This window comes from Zea mays, chromosome 1 (genome assembly GCF_902167145.1).
Source record: "Zea mays cultivar B73 chromosome 1, Zm-B73-REFERENCE-NAM-5.0, whole genome shotgun sequence".
Lineage (NCBI taxonomy): Eukaryota > Viridiplantae > Streptophyta > Magnoliopsida > Poales > Poaceae > Zea > Zea mays.
This window is the reverse complement of record NC_050096.1, coordinates 21,566,134-21,583,119: the sequence shown is the minus strand read 5'-3', so window position 1 is coordinate 21,583,119 and position 16,986 is coordinate 21,566,134. Positions and strand designations below refer to the sequence as shown.

The following is a 16,986-nucleotide window of genomic DNA, read 5'->3' as shown; positions in this document are numbered from 1 at the left end:
CTCTAATTTTAGCATTAAGTTGTGCTATGTGATCATTTTGTTTTTTAATTAAGGCAAGGTGATCATGGATAGCATCAACATTAATATCTCTACATCTAGTGCAAATGGACACATGCTCAATAGTAGATGTAGAGGGTTTGCAAGACTTTAATTCAATAACCTTAGCATGCAACAAATCATTCTTAGTTCTAAGGTCAGAAATAGTAGTATTGCAAACATCAAAATCCTTAGCCTTAGCAATTAATTTCTCATTCTCATTTCTAAGGCTAGCGATGGAAGCATTCAATTCATCAATCCTAGCAAGCAAATCAACATCATCATTTCTAGGATCAATGCAAATATGAGTATCAACCTTAGCCAACAAATTTGCATTTTTATTTCTAAGGTTGTCTAAAATCTCATGGCAAGTGCTTAGCTCACTAGATAATTTTTCACATTTTTCTCTTTCTAGAGCATAAGCATTTTTAACCTTAACATGTTTCTTATTTTCCTTGATTAGGAAATCCTCTTGGGAGTCCAAGAGATCATCCTTTTCATGGATAGCACTAATTAGCTCATTTAATTTTTCTTTTTGTTCCATGTTAAGGTTGGCAAAAAGAATACGCAAGTTATCCTCCTCATTTTTATCATCCTCATCACTAGATGTTTCATATTTAGTGGAGGACTTTGATTTTACCTTCTTTTTGCCGTCCTTGGCCATGAGGCACTTGTGGCCGACGTTGGGGAAGAGGAGGCCTTTGGTGACGGCGATGTTGGCGGCGTCCTCGTCGTCGGAGGAGTCGCTTGAGCTTTCGTCGGAGTCCCACTCCCGACAAACATGGGCATCGCCGCCCTTCTTCTTGTAGTACTTCTTCTTCTCCTTCCTCTTGCCCTTCTTGTCGTTGTCCCTGTCACTGTCACTTGATAATGGACATTTAGCAATAAAGTGACCGGGCTTACCACACTTGTAGCAAACCTTCTTGGAACGGGATTTGTAGTCCTTCCCCTTCCGTTGCTTGAGGATTTGCCGGAAGCTTTTGATGATTAGGGCCATCTCCTCGTTGTCGAGCTTGGAGGCGTCAATTGGTTGTCTACTTGGTGTAGACTCCTCCTTCTTCTCCTCCGTTGCCTTGAAGGCCACGGGTTGCGCCTCGGATGTGGAAGGCTCATCAAGCTCGTTGATCTTCTTGGAGCCCTTAATCATGCATTCAAAACTAACAAAATTCCCGATGACTTCCTCGGGGGTCATTTGTGTATATCTAGGATTGCCACGAATTAATTGTACTTGAGTAGGGTTAAGGAAAATAAGGGCTCTCAGAATAACCTTAACCACTTCGTGGTCATCCCATTTTGTGCTCCCGAGGTTGCGCACTTGGTTCACCAAGGTCTTGAGCCGGTTGTACATGTCTTGTGGCTCCTCCCCTTGGCGAAGACGGAAGCGACCGAGCTCCCCCTCGATCGTTTCCCGCTTGGTGATCTTGGTGAGTTCATCACCCTCATGCGCCGTCTTGAGTAGGTCCCAAATCTCCTTGGCGTTCTTCAACCCCTGTACTTTGTTGTATTCCTCCTTGCTTAAAGAGGCAAGGAGAATGGTTGTGGCTTGAGAGTTGAAGTGCTCGATTTGGGCCACTTCGTCCGTGTCGTAGTCCTCATCCCCTACGGATGGTACCTGTACACCATACTCAACAACATCCCATAATCTTTTGTGGAGAGAGGTTAGATGGAATCGCATCAAATTACTCCACATAGCATAATCTTCACCATTAAAAGTTGGTGGTTTGCCTAATGGGACGGAAAGTAAAGGTGTATGTTTAGGAATGCGAGGGTAGCGTAGGGGGATCTTACTATACTTCTTACACTCTTGGCGTTTAGAAGTGACGGACGCCGCGTCGGAGCCGGAGGTGGAGGTCGATGAAGTGTCGGTCTCGTAGAAGACCACCTTCCTCATCCTTTTGTGCTTGTCCCCACTCCGATGCGGCTTGTGAGAAGATTTTTCCTTCTTCTCCTTATGGTGAGAAGAGGAAGATCTTTTCTCCTTCCGCTTGGAGGATTTCTTCTTCTTCTCTCTTTTCTTGGTGCGGGACTCTTCCGATGAAGATGAAGTGCTCCCTTGGCTTGTAGTGGGCTTGTCGTCGCCGGTCTCCATCTCCTTCTTGGCGTGATCTCCCGACATCACTTCGAGCGGTTAGGCTCTAATGAAGCACCGGGCTCTGATACCAATTGATAGTCGCCTAGAGGGGGGGGGTGAATAGGGCGAAACTGAAATTTACAAAAATAATCACAACTACAAGCCGGAGTTAGCGTTAGTAATAATAAATGAGTCCGCAAGAGAGGGCGCAAAACAAATCGCAAGCAAATAAGGAGAGTGACACGTGGATTTGTTTTACCGAGGTTCGGTTCTTGCAAACCTACTCCCCGTTGAGGAGGCCACAAAGGCCGGGTCTCTTTCAACCCTTCCCTCTCTCAAACGGTCCCTCGGACCGAGTGAGCTTTCCTTCTTCTCAATCAACCGGGAACAAAACTTCCCCGCAAGGGCCACCACACAATTGGTGCCTCTTGCCTCGGTTACAATTGAGTGTTGATCACAAGAGCAAAAGAGAAAGAAAGAATGCGATCCAAGCGCAAGAGCTCAAATGAACACGACAAATCACTCTCTCTAGTCACTAGGGTTTTGTGTGGAATTGGAGAGGATTTGATCTCTTTGAATGTGTCTAGAATTGAATGCCTAGCTCTTGTAAGTGGTTAGAAGTTGGAAAACTTGGATGGCAATGAATGTGGGGTGGTTGGGGTATTTATAGCCCCAACCACCAAACTTGACCGTTGGCTGGAGCCTTCTGTTCGATGGCGCACCGGACAGTCCGGTGCACACCGGACAGTCCGGTGCCCCTGCCACGTCAGCGTTGCCGTTGGATTCTAGCCGTTGGAGCTTCTGACTTGTGGGCCCGCCTGGGTGTCCGGTGCACACCGGACATGCACTGTTTGATGTCCGGTGCACCGGTATGGGCAGCCCTGACGTCTGCGCGCGCTGCGCGCGCATTTAATGCGCCGCAGGGAGCCGTTGGCTCCGCAGGGAGCCGTTGCTCCGCTGGCACACCGGACAGTCCGGTGCACACCGGACAGTCCGGTGAATTTTAGCGGAGCGGCTGCCGCGCGAACCCGAGGCTGGCGAGTTCCGGAGGCCGAGCTTCCTTGGAGCACCGGACATGTCCGGTGCACACCGGACAGTCCGGTGAATTATAGCGCGCTGGCTTCCGAGAAATCCCGAGGGTGAAGAGTGTGAGTCTGGGTTCCCTGGTGCACCGGACAGGTACTGTTCACTGTCCGGTGGCACACCGGACAGTCCGGTGCGCCAGACCAGGGGGCCCTCGGTTGCCCTTTCGCTCCTTTATTGAATCCAACACTTGATCTTTTTATTGGCTAGATGTGAACCTTTTGCACCTGTATAACTTATACACTAGAGCAAACTAGTCAGTCCAATATTTGTGTTGGGCAATTCAACCACCAAAATTATTTAGGAACTAGGTGTAAGCCTAATTCCCTTTCAGTATCAAAGCCTGGTGCTTCATTAGAGCCTAACCGCTTGAAGTGATGTCGGGAGATCACGCCAAAAAGGAGATGGAGACCGGCGAAAAGCCCACTACAAGCCACGGGAAGGCTTCATCGGAAGAGTCCCGCAAAAAGGGAAAAGGGAAGGAGAAGAAAGCTTCTTCCCACAAGTCGCATCAGAGCGGGGACAAGAAAAAGAAGATGAGGAAGGTGGTCTACTATGAGACCGACACCTCATCGCCATCTACCTCTGGCTCCGACACGCCCTCCGTAACTTCTAAGCGCCATGAGCGCAAGAAGTTTAGTAAGATCCCCTTGCACTATCCTCGTACTTCTAGACATACTCCATTACTTTCTGTTCCATTAGGCAAACCGCCAACCTTTGACAATGAAGATTATGCTAGGTGGAGTGATTTAATGAAATTTCATCTAACCTCACTCCACAAAAGTATATGGAATGTTGTTGAGTTTGGAGCACAGGTACCATCCGTAGGGGATGAGGATTATGACGAGGACGAGGTGGCCCAAATCGAGCACTTCAACTCCCAAGCCACAACCATACTCCTCGCCTCTCTAAGTAGGGAGGAGTACAACAAGGTGCAAGGATTGAAGAGCACCAAGGAAGTTTGGGACGTGCTCAAAACCGCGCACGAGGGTGATGAACTCACCAAAATCACCAAGCGGGAAACGATTGAGGGGGAGCTCGGTCGCTTCCGTCTTCGCCAAGGGGAGGAGCCACAAGAAATGTACAACCGGCTCAAAACCTTGGTGAATCAAGTGTGCAACCTCGGGAGCAAGAAATGGGATGACCACGAGATGGTTAAGGTTATTCTAAGATCACTTATTTTCCTTAACCCTACTCAAGTACAATTAATTCGTGGCAACCCTAGATATACACTAATGACTCCCGAGGAAGTAATTGGGAATTTTGTGAGCTTTGAGTTTATGATCAAGGGCTCACGGAAGATCAACGAGCTTGACGGCCCCTCCACGTCCGAAGCTCAACCGGTCGCATTCAAAGCGACGGAGGAGAAGAAGGAGGAGTCTACACCGAGTAGAACACCCATCGATGCCTCCAAGCTCGACAATGAGGAAATGGCGCTCGTCATCAAGAGCTTCCGCCAAATCATCAAGCAAAGGAGGGGGAAAGATTACAAGCCCCGCTCCAAGAAGGTTTGCTACAAGTGTGGTAAGCCTGGTCACCTTATAGCAAAATGTCCTATTTCTAGTGACAGTGACAGGGGCGACGACAAGAAGGGAATAAGAAAGGAGAAGAAGAGGTACTACAAGAAGAAGGGCGGCGATGCCCATGTTTGTCGCGAGTGGGACTCCGACGAAAGCTCTAGCGACTCCTCCTCCGACGAGGACGTCACCAACATCGCCGTCACCAAGGGACTCCTCTTCCCCAACGTCGGCCACAAGTGCCTTATGGCAAAAGACGGCAAAAAGAAAAAGGTTAAATCTAAATCCTCCACTAGATATGAATCCTCTAGCGATGATAATGCTAGTGATGAGGAAGATAATTTGCGTACTCTTTTTGCCAACTTAAACATGCAACAAAAAGAGAAATTAAATGAATTAATTAGTGCTATCCATGAAAAGGATGATCTCTTGGACTCCCAAGAGGACTTTCTTATTAAAGAAAACAAGAAGCATGTTAAGGTGAAAAATGCTTATGCTCTAGAAGTAGAGAAATGTGAAAAACTATCTAGTGAGCTAAGCACTTGCCATGAGACAATAGACAACCTTAGAAATGAAAATGCTAATTTATTAGCTAAGGTTGATTTAAATGCTTGTAATGTTTCAATTCCCAATCTTAGAAATGATAATGATGATTTGCTTGCTAAGATTGAAGATTTGAACATTTCTCTTGCTAACCTTAGAGACAAAAATGAAAAATTGATTGCTAAGGCTAAAGATTTTGATGTTTGCAATGCTACCATTTCCGACCTTAGAAGTAAAAATGATATATTGCATGCTAAGGTTGTAGAATTAAAATCTTGCAAACCCTCTACATCTACCGTTGAGCACACTTCTATTTGTACTAGATGTAGAGATGTTGATATTAATGCTATTCATGATCACATGGCTTTAATTAAACAACAAAATGATCATATAGCAAAATTAAATGCTAAAATTGCCGAGCATGACTTAGAAAATGAAAAATTTAAATTTGCTAGAAGCATGCTCTATAGTGGGAGACGCCCTGGCATTAAGGATGGCATTGGCTTCCAACAGGGAGGCAATGTCAAAATTAATGCCCCTCCTAAGAAATTGTCTAATTTTGTTAAGGTCAAGGCTCCCATGCCTCAGGATAACGAGGGTTACATTTTGTACCCTGCCGGTTATCCTGAGAGCAAAATTAGGAGAATTCATTCTAGGAAGTCTCACTCTGGCCCTAATCATGCTTTTATGTATAAGGGTGAGATATCTAGTTCTAGGCAACCAACCCGTGCTAAGTTGCCTAAGAAGAAAACTCCTAGTGCATCAAATGAACATAGCATTTCATTTAAAACTTTTGATGCATCTTATGTTTTAACTAATAAATCCGGCAAAGTAGTTGTCAAATATGTTGGGGGCAAGCACAAGGGGTCAAAGACTTGTGTTTGGGTACCCAAAGTTCTTGTATCTAATGCCAAAGGACCCAAAACCATATGGGTACCTAAAGTCAAGAACTAAACATGTTTTGTAGGTTTATGCATCCGGGGGCTCAAGTTGGATCATCGACAGCGGGTGCACAAACCACATGACAGGGGAGAAGAAAATGTTCTCCTCCTACGAGAAAAACCAAGATCCCCAACGAGCTATCACATTCGGGGATGGAAATCAAGGTTTGGTCAAAGGATTGGGTAAAATTGCTATATCTCCTGACCACTCTATTTCCAATGTTTTTCTTGTAGATTCATTAGATTACAATTTGCTTTCCGTTTCTCAATTATGCAAAATGGGCTACAACTGTCTTTTTACTGATGTAGGTGTCACTGTCTTTAGAAGAAGTGATGATTCAGTAGCATTTAAGGGAGTGTTAGAGGGTCAGCTATACTTGGTAGATTTTGATAGAGCTGAACTCGACACTTGCTTAATTGCTAAGACTAACATGGGTTGGCTCTGGCATCGCCAACTAACACATGTTGGGATGAAGAATCTTCATAAGCTTATAAAGGGAGAGCACATTTTAGGATTAACAAATGTTCATTTTGAGAAAGACAGGATTTGTAGCGCATGCCAAGCAGGGAAGCAAGTTGGCATTCATCATCCACACAAGAACATCATGACGACCGACAGGCCGCTTGAGCTACTCCACATGGATTTATTCGGCCCAATTGCTTACATTAGCATCGGCGGGAGTAAGTATTGTCTTGTAATTGTGGATGATTATTCTCGCTTCACTTGGGTATTCTTTTTACAGGAAAAATCTCATACCCAAGAGACATTAAAGGGATTCTTGAGACGGGCTCAAAACGAGTTCGGCTTAAGGATCAAGAAAATTAGAAGCGACAACGGGACGAAGTTCAATAACTCTCAAATTGAAGGCTTCCTTGAGGAGGAGGGCATCAAGCATGAGTTCTCTTCTCCCTACACGCCACAACAAAATGGTGTAGTGGAGAGGAAGAATAGAACTCTATTGGACATGGCAAGAACCATGCTTGATGAGTACAAGACTTCGGATCGGTTTTGGGCCGAGGCGGTCAACACCGCCTGCTACGCCATCAACCGGTTATATCTACACTGAATCCTCAAGAAGACATCATACGAACTCCTAACCGGTAGAAAGCCCAACATTTCATATTTTAGAGTCTTTGGTAACAAATGCTTCATTCTTATTAAAAGAGGTAGAAAATCTAAATTTGCTCCTAAGACTGTAGAAGGCTTTTTACTAGGATATGATTCAAACACAAGGGCATATAGAGTCTTTAACAAGTCCACTGGACAAGTTGAAGTTTCTTGTGACGTTGTGTTTGATGAGACTAACGGCTCTCAAGTAGAGCAAGTTGATATTGATGAGATAGGTGATGAAGAGGCTCCGTGCATCGCGCTAAGGAACATGTCCATTGGGGATGTGTGTCCTAAGCAATCCGAAGAGCCTCCAAGTGCTCAAGATCAACCATCCTCCTCCACGCAAGCATCTCCACCAACTCAAAATGAGGATGAGGCTCAAGTTGATGAAGGAGAAGATCAAAGAGATGAGCCACCTCAAGATGACGACAATGATCAAGGGGGAGATGCAAATGATCAAGACAAGGAGGATGAAGAGCAAAGGCCGCCACACCCAAGAGTCCACCAAGCAATCCAATGAGATCACCCCGTCGACACCATCCTCGGCGACATTCATAAGGGGGTAACCACTAGATCTCGTGTTGCACATTTTTGTGAGCATTACTCTTTTGTTTCCTCTATTGAGCCACACAAGGTAGAATAAGCACTTCAAGATTCGGATTGGGTGGTGGCGATGCAAGAGGAGCTCAACAACTTCACTAGGAATGAGGTATGGCATTTAGTTCCACGTCCTAATCAAAATGTTGTAGGAACCAAATGGGTGTTCCGCAACAAGCAAGATGAGCATGGTGTGGTGACAAGGAACAAAGCCCGACTTGTGGCCAAGGGATACTCCCAAGTCGAAGGTTTGGATTTCGGTGAAACCTATGCACCCATAGCTAGGCTTGAGTCAATTCGTATATTATTGGCCTATGCTACTTACCATGGCTTTAAGCTTTACCAAATGGACGTGAAAAGTGCCTTCCTCAATGGACCAATCAAGGAAGAGGTCTATGTTGAGCAACCTCCCGGCTTTGAAGATAGTGAGTACCCTAATCATGTGTATAAACTCTCTAAGGCGCTTTATGGGCTCAAGCAAGCCCCAAGAGCATGGTATGAATGCCTTAGGGATTTCCTTATCACTAATGGATTCAAAGTTGGCAAGGCCGATCCTACTTTATTCACTAAAACTCTTGAAAATGACTTGTTTGTATGCCAAATTTATGTTGATGATATTATATTTGGGTCTACTAACGAGTCTACATGTGAAGAGTTTAGTAGGATCATGACACAAAAGTTCGAGATGTCTATGATGGGGGAGTTGAAATATTTCTTAGGATTTCAAGTGAAGCAACTCCAAGAGGGCACCTTCTTAAGCCAAACGAAGTATACTCAAGATATTCTAAATAAGTTTGGAATGAAGGATGCCAAACCCATCAAGACACCCATGGGAACCAATGGGCATCTCGACCTCGACACGGAAGGTAAGTCCGTGGATCAAAAGGTATACCGGTCGATGATAGGCTCCTTACTTTATTTATGTGCATCTCGACCGGATATTATGCTTTCCGTATGCATGTGTGCAAGATTCCAAGCCGACCCTAAGGAAGCTCACCTTACGGCCGTAAAACGAATCTTGAGATATTTAGTTTATACTCCTAAGTTTGGGCTTTGGTATCCTAGGGGATCCACTTTTGATTTAATTGGTTATTCAGATGCCGATTGGGCAGGGTGTAAAATTAATAGAAAGAGCACATCGGGGACTTGCCAGTTCTTGGGAAGATCCTTGGTGTCTTGGGCTTCAAAGAAGCAAAATTCCGTAGCTCTTTCTACCGCCGAAGCCGAGTACATTGCCGCAGGGCATTGTTGCGCACAATTGCTTTGGATGAGGCAAACCCTTAGGGACTATGGTTACAAATTAACCAAAGTTCCTCTTCTATGTGATAATGAGAGTGCAATCAAAATGGTGGATAATCCCGTCGAGCATAGCCGCACTAAACACATAGCCATTCGGTATCACTTTTTAAGGGATCACCAACAAAAGGGAGATATCGAGATTTTATACATTAATACTAAAGATCAATTAGCCGATATCTTTACCAAGCCTCTTGATGAACAAACCTTTAACAAACTTAGGCATGAGCTAAATATTCTTGATTCTAGGAACTTCTTTTGTTGATTTGCACACATAGCTCATTCATACACTTTTGATCATGTCTCTTTCATATGCTATGACTAATGTGTTTTCAAGTCTATTTCAAACCAAGTCATAGGTGTATTGAAAGGGAATTGGAGTCTTCGGCAAAGACAAAGACTTCCACTCCGTAACTCATCCTTCGCCGTCGCTCCAAGCAACTCTCCATCTTTGGGGGAGAAAGCATGAGTTCCAAGCAAAAGGACTCCGTCTTTGGTATAATCTTCATTCGTATTTTATATGCCAAAGAGGAGAAAGTAGTTGTAAAGGGCTCTAATGACTCCGTTTTTGGCGATTTATGCCAAAGGGGGAGAAAGTATTAGCCCAAAGCAAAAGGACCGCACCACCACCTCATTTTAAAATGATTTTCAATTGGAAATTTCAAATTGATATTTTACTATGTTCCAAAGGGGAAGAAAGTAGTATTTCAAAATTGATATATCAAAACCTTCTTGATCACTAAGAGGAGAATTTATTAAGGGGGAGTTTTGTTTAGTCAAAGGAAAAGCATTTGAAACAGGGGGAGAAAATTTCAAATCTTGAAAATGCTGTGCAAAATCTTATTCATTTACCTTTGACTATTTGCAAAAGAACCTTGAAAAGGATTTACAAAATAATTTGCAAAAACAAAACATGTGGTGCAAGCGTGGTCCAAAATGTTAGAAATGAAGAAACAATCCATGCGTATCTTATAAGTATGTATATTGGCTCAATTCCAAGCAACCTTTGCACTTACATTATGCAAACTGGTTCAATTATGCACTTCTATACTTGCTTTGGTTTGTGTTGGCATCAATCACCAAAAAGGGGGAGATTGAAAGGGAATTAGGCTTACACCTATTTTCCTAATTGATTTTGGTGGTTGAATTGCCCAACACAAATAATTGGACTAACTAGTTTGCTCTAGTGTATAAGTTATACAGGTGTCAAAGGTACACACTTAGCCAATAAAAAGACCAAGTATTGGGTTCAACAAAGAGAGCAAAGGGATAACCGAAGTGTGCCCTGGTCTGGCGCACCGGACTGTCCGGTGCACCAGGGGACTTCACGCTGAACTCCTCACCTTCGGGAAAATCCAGAGGCGCTCCACTATAATTCACCGGACTGTCTGGTGTACACCGGACAGTGTCCGGTGCCCCAAGGGAGAGCAACTCTGGAACTCGCCAGCCTCGGGAATTCGCTCCGCTATAATTCACCGGACATGTCCGGTGTACACCGGACTGTCCGGTGAGCCAGCGGAGCAACGACTACTTCGCGCCAACGGTCACCTGCAGAAGCATTAAATGCGCGCCAGAGCGCGCAGAAGTCAGGCACGCGCGATGTGGCGCACTGGACACTCTACAGTGCATGTCCGGTGTGCCACCGGACATCCAGGCGGGCCCAGCAGTCAGAGCTCCAACGGTCGGAACCCAACGGCCTGGTGACGTGGCTGGCGCACCGGACACTGTCCGGTGTGCACCGAACTGTCCGGTGCATCATGCGACTGACAGCCTCCACCAAACGACTAGTTTGGTAGTTGGGGTTATAAATACCCCCAACCACCCCACATTCAAGTCATCCAAGTTTTCCAACTTCCAACCACTTACAAGAGCTCTAGCATTCAATTCTAGACACATTCAAGTGATCAAATCCTCTCCAAATTCCACACAAAGCCTTAGTGACTAGTGAGAGAGATTTGTTGTGTTCTTTTGAGCTCTTGCGCTTGGATTGCTTCTTTTCTTTCTCAATATTTCTTGAGATCAAACTCACTTGTAAATTGAGGCAAGAGACACCAATTGTGTGGTGGTCCTTGCGGGAACTTTGTGTTCCAATTGTTTGAGAAGAAGAAGCTCACTCGGTCCGAGGGACCGTTTGAGAGAGGGAAAGGGTTGAAAGAGACCCGGTCTTCGTGACCACCTCAACGGGGAGTAGGTTTGCAAGAACCGAACCTCGGTAAAACAAATCCATGTGTCACACTCTTTATTCGCTTGCAATTTGTTTTACACCCTCTCTCTCGGACTAGTTTTAATTTCTAATGCTAACCCGACTTGTAGTTGTGATTAATTTTGTGAATTTCAGTTTCGCCCTATTCACCCCCCCTCTAGGCGACTTTCAGTAGTCCTCCACTAGCTTTCCTAATTAGTCAGTCAATAGCGTCCCATACCACCCTTGTGGTAGCACTGTTTTCTCGGGCGGTCGCTCCATGTTCCAATTAAACAAAGTTATCTTATCATGCATGAGAGTGAACCAACAATAATAAATCATATTGGAACATGATCATAAATCATATATATAGCATCAATCCCAAAACCAGGTAGAGCCATAGCAAGACTACTCAATAGTTCATTTGTTTTCAAGGTGTAGGGTAAACAAACTAGGTAACCTATTAGGTCCCATTAGCTTAACCTAATAGTGCCATAATGATTAGCAGAACATTATTAGGTCAAAGAAAGTGATCAAGGACACAACTTGCTTTATACTTGCGATTCCAGGTACTCTGGTGCTTCCCAATAATTGGGCTTCAGATTCCTCGTCACCTCACTTCTATGCGTAGCACTACATGTAGATAGACATGTAATAGGTAAAAAATAACATTACAACAAAGATGAAAACAAACCACAATAATATTCTACGCGTCGCTATGAGGTTGTAGGTTCGAGAATCACTAAAATCAAAGTTAAAATGGAGAAGCTGTGGTTTTTAATAAGTTTATTGAATTGTTTTAATGCTATAAATCAATTTCTCGGATTTTTCTTTTATTCATGAAGGAAGTTGGAAGACGAATACAAATTCTGAAAAGCTCAGGGTCGAGTTTATAAGAATTTGGACTAAACTACGATGATATTTCCACTTGTGTGGATGGCGAGTTAATTCTGTGAAACTTCAGGGACTCTTTAACAAAATAGCAAGGCGAAGGGGTACACTTGAAGTTGAGTCGTCCAATTAATCTCAATGGCACTAATTAGATCACTGACTCCATCCGACGATTGCCACAGGATCTAAAATTGACAGCCAGGAACGCGTCACATCCGCCCATGATTCCCGATCACAAGTCCCAAATCCAACGACACAGATTGAATCTGCCCGATCATTATGCACACTTAATCTTGATCGCCCATCCGAAATTGATGGCATCTAGGCCATCACCCTCCCCTCCTAAGGCCTAGCACGGTGACGCAGAGCACTGCGTGGCGACGTCATGGCCAGAGGTTGTTTTATCCCGTGTACCATAGCCCCAAAACACAATCCGATCGCCTCTACATGAAGCAGACACAAAAGCGAACCACACAGTGGAAGCTCACATCGGTGTTTGAGGTGGTAGCGCGCTGTCCACGAACGATGGCAGATTGTGAAGTCCGGCGAGCAATTGCCACCGTTCTACGGTCCCTCGCGCCCGATGAATTGCCCTTGCACCTTCCCTAGCTCCCGTCGCCGCTCCATGGCCTACCTATGAGGCCCCGACGGTGATAGCAACGTGAATCCATGACATCAGCCGATCTCTAATCACTTTGCGCGTTCACAACGATGGCTGAGTTTCAGACGCCTCCGATGACTCGGATTGATGGCGAGGAGCTCAAGGGTTCTAGATTTATATCCCTCTCGGGAGTCTGGGTGAGGCAATATGGGACTGGGGCCGCGATTCCAGGCGGCCTCCATGGTGCACGCACAGAACAAATCGAGGATGAGGATGAGTCCGACACGGCGAGTCCACCTATAGTGACTCAATACGGCGAGCGACGTGGATGTGGAGCGAGCCCCACATGTAATATACAGATAGGAGATGTGGGCTGGCATGTTGTAATGCCCATTTGGGCTAACTGGTCGTCATAGGCCGAGGGCGACTGAAAGGCCGAAAGGGATTTGCATTGGGCAGGCGTGTAAGTTCTGGCCCAAGAGCAGGTAAAAGTCCTTTTCTTCTTCACCTTTTTATTTTTATTATTTATTTTCTAATTTCTAAATTTCAAATTCAAGTCAAGTTCAGTCTGGTTTTTTATTCACAAATATAGCATGCACCAAACAATCAGCATGTCATGCACATTAATATTTATTTATTCATTAATGTTTTAGAATGCATAGTCCATGAAAGGAATAATTCTCTCACTTTAAAAACAAATAACTTCTTGTCATTTCTTTTCTAAATTTCATATTCCAATCATAGTTTCAAGATTCAATTCTAGCTTTGAATAATTAGGGTATAATATTACCATTTATTTATTTTTAGGAGAATAATTTCGTGGATAAGAAAATTCCTTAAAAAAAATCTTTTTAAAAAACCTTTTTTATGGTTTCCCTTAAAAATATCCAAGATAGAATTTCGGGTGTTACAGATCACGTCGTGTAAACCCTAATGCACCGGCAAATTCTAAGTGCTTCATGAGAGGAGATTGAGTGCCGGGAGCGGTGCTCATCGCCTATCCACTCGTACCCTAACAAATTATTTGAGATGATTGTAGAAACACATGGCATTTGAGGTCGAGGAAGATGATGCATATCCTAGAGGGCGTTCAAATGCAACCGGGATAGATGAACAAGGAGATTACCATTGCAAAGGAAAGGGTGTCATTGGAGCATCATCAAGCGACGTTGCTTGTATGAGCACAATGCTTGAAAACACTGTTGAGGCGGTCACTCAAAATGGTAGGTACATGTTAGTGTGTTTTTATATGATGGTCAATAAAAAATACCATTGTTTATGGTATGATACTAGTGCACTTTTAAAATATTGTGGTCTTACACTGTAGGGAAGTGTGTGAAATTAAAAGGAGGCATTGAGAGACCATAGATCCATGGTGAGCCTTATGGAAATGGTTTTAGTTGTAATTATTGCACTAGTCATATCAAGGGTGCAGGTGCGACCTGTCTAAGAGAGCATTTGGGAGGATTGCCTAGAAATGTGGCTGCATATATTAATATTCCACTTGATGTTAAGGCAATATTGACTAATGAAGTGGTTGTTCGGAGAATAAGGAGTAGGCAAAACAATGACATTAAACTCTATGCTGAGCGAGAGATTACAGAATCAAATAAAGGATTACAAACTTTGAGTAAAGCAAGAATTCCTCTAGATGAAGAAGATCAAATACATATGGCATTGAGAGAGTCACTAAGGGAATATGATGAGGAGAGAGTCATTGGTTGTTCTAGTGGTAGTTGGTCTGCAAGTTGTTCTGCTAATCAACAAACTAGACTTGCATGATTGATGCTATGATGAGGGAGAAAATTGGTGGAGAGTTGATTAGGTGGAATGCCACTAGGTTCAGCACTGTTTTTATCTTCCTTCTGAGCTTCTAGGATAGACAAGATAAGTTTATGGAATGGATGGTGTCTAATGATTGGAAAATTAGAGCATGGAAAGATGAAGAAGATCATGCATTTACTTATGATTGTTTGACAAATAGGATATGGTGGAGTGACATGGATTTGGTGTTGAAAGCTATCACACCAATTTATATTGTACTTCGCTATGCCAATCAACAAAAAAATGCAACTATAGTTGGATTTCTTCCAAAGATGATGACAACCATGGGTTAAATACGTGGTAATTTAAGTAAAGAGAAAGATCTTCTCGATAGAATAGTTGGAGTGATCAAGAAGAGACTAAAATATATACTTGATGATACTCTCATTGTTGCAGGTAAGGGATGTAATGAGAATTGTTCAATTTATGTTCTTTTTTGTTGAATTTGTTTCTAATAATAATCTTGCTTCTTTCTCTAGCTTGTGCACTTGATCCTAAAACATTATATATGTCTAAGCTTGTGAGAAAACAATCTACTAGACATGCAGTTACATTGCCTCTTAAGAAGCTTGCAAGCTCATCTAAGATTGCATCTGCTGTGATTGAGCAATATGCTTTTTTGTGAAAAAAGAGGACTATTTGCAGTGGAGGGAGCCAAATGTTCAGCAACTAATGGACGCGTGAGTGCATGTTTTTGCTTGAATCATTATTATGCCTCTTTGGTGGTGGCCTTATGATTTTTAGTACTCTTATTTAATGGTCCTTGTTCATTTTTTGTAGCCAAATGGTGGAGTGCATATGGAGGAGAGCACAAAGAACTACACATGCTTGCTCGTCATATTGTTTCACAATGTTTATCCTCTAGTGTGGGTGCGAGCGAAACTGGAGCACATTTGTATTGGTCCATACCAAACTGAGAAATCACTTGGGTTATGAGAAGGTCCACAAGTTGGTTTATGTCCACTACAATTTAAAATTACGCATCAAACATTTCGAGAATGACATGCAAAGTCTTCAAGAAATGCAAGTCTTCAAAGATACTGAGTTAGATCCATATAGTGTCATGATAGATGTTTCTATGTATGATGAAGGTAACCCAACCATGGATTGGTTATGCAACTCAAGGAGTGAGTCTACGCCTATTCTTGATGAGTATGATGACAATGAGCTTGAATCCTCAATCTCATCTAGAGTTCTCATGGATGAGTTAGGAATGGATGGAGAAGTGTCCACATTAAAGAGGAGCTTGATTTTAATACAAGAGAGTAAGAAGAAAAAAGGCAGGACTTGTGGATATTAAGGAAGAAATTGAGGACGATGTTGAGTCAGATTCTTCAGAAGGTAGCCCAGTACATGTTGAATTATGTGATAGCAGTTCAGATGATGGCACATGTAATGATAGCAGTTCAAATGAGACTCGGGAGGGGGCTATTGTTGATAATAAGTACCATAGGTTGATAGGTATCCATACCAAGCTATAAGGAGGATACATGTATAGATGGACCCATGGGCTCGGCCACGAGCTCGGGGACTTAGCAATCAAGACCAAGAGAAGGCCTACCACTAGCAGTATTTTAGAAGCACAAACATTGAAATAATCTTATCGGAGTAGGAGATGATAAGACAAAGATAAAAAGATAAGGAAGAATACACTTACGAAGATAGAGTTCGATTCATGGATAACTTGGGACTAACTCGATCATGACTCCAACTTGGTAACCAACTCTATGCCTGTCATGTAACCACTGGTGCTCCTTGAAATATAAAGGCTGGGCAGGAGAGCCCCATAAGGGTAGAAAACATCTTACCATGGAATACAACAACCGCCTCAAACATGATGCATGCACTACAGGAATCCTGATGATTCCCGTCGGCCGAATTAATTCCCGTCGGCCAGAGAAAAAGCTGACGAGAGTTAACTAACTCCTGTCGGCTACCTCCCAGCCGACGGGCCTTAAGTTAACTCCCGTCGGCCCAGATACAGGCCGACGGGAATAAGTTAACTCTCGTTGGCTCTTACAAAAGCCGACAGGGATTAGCTTATTCCCGTCGGCCTATGCTCTGGCCGACAGGGATTAAAGGTTTATGAACGCCGCGGGCACCCCGTGCGGGCTCATTTCTGTCTTTCCTCTCAAACTGTCGCCGCCGCCTTACACGCCGGCCAGCATAGCCGCCGCGCCCACCGGCCACCACAGCCGCCGTGCCCATCGGTCCCTGCCACGCCCGCCCGTCGCCGCCGCCGTGCCACGCCCGTCCCCGCCGCGCCGTTGTGCCCGCCCGTCCCAGCCGCCTC

At 44.0% G+C, this 16,986-nt stretch overlaps 1 pseudogene; it reads left to right on the top strand.

The window, feature by feature from the left end:
- Positions 1–14,662: 14,662 nt before the first annotated feature.
- Positions 14,663–16,174, top strand: LOC109940784 (uncharacterized; annotated as a pseudogene).
- Positions 16,175–16,986: the final 812 nt, after the last annotated feature.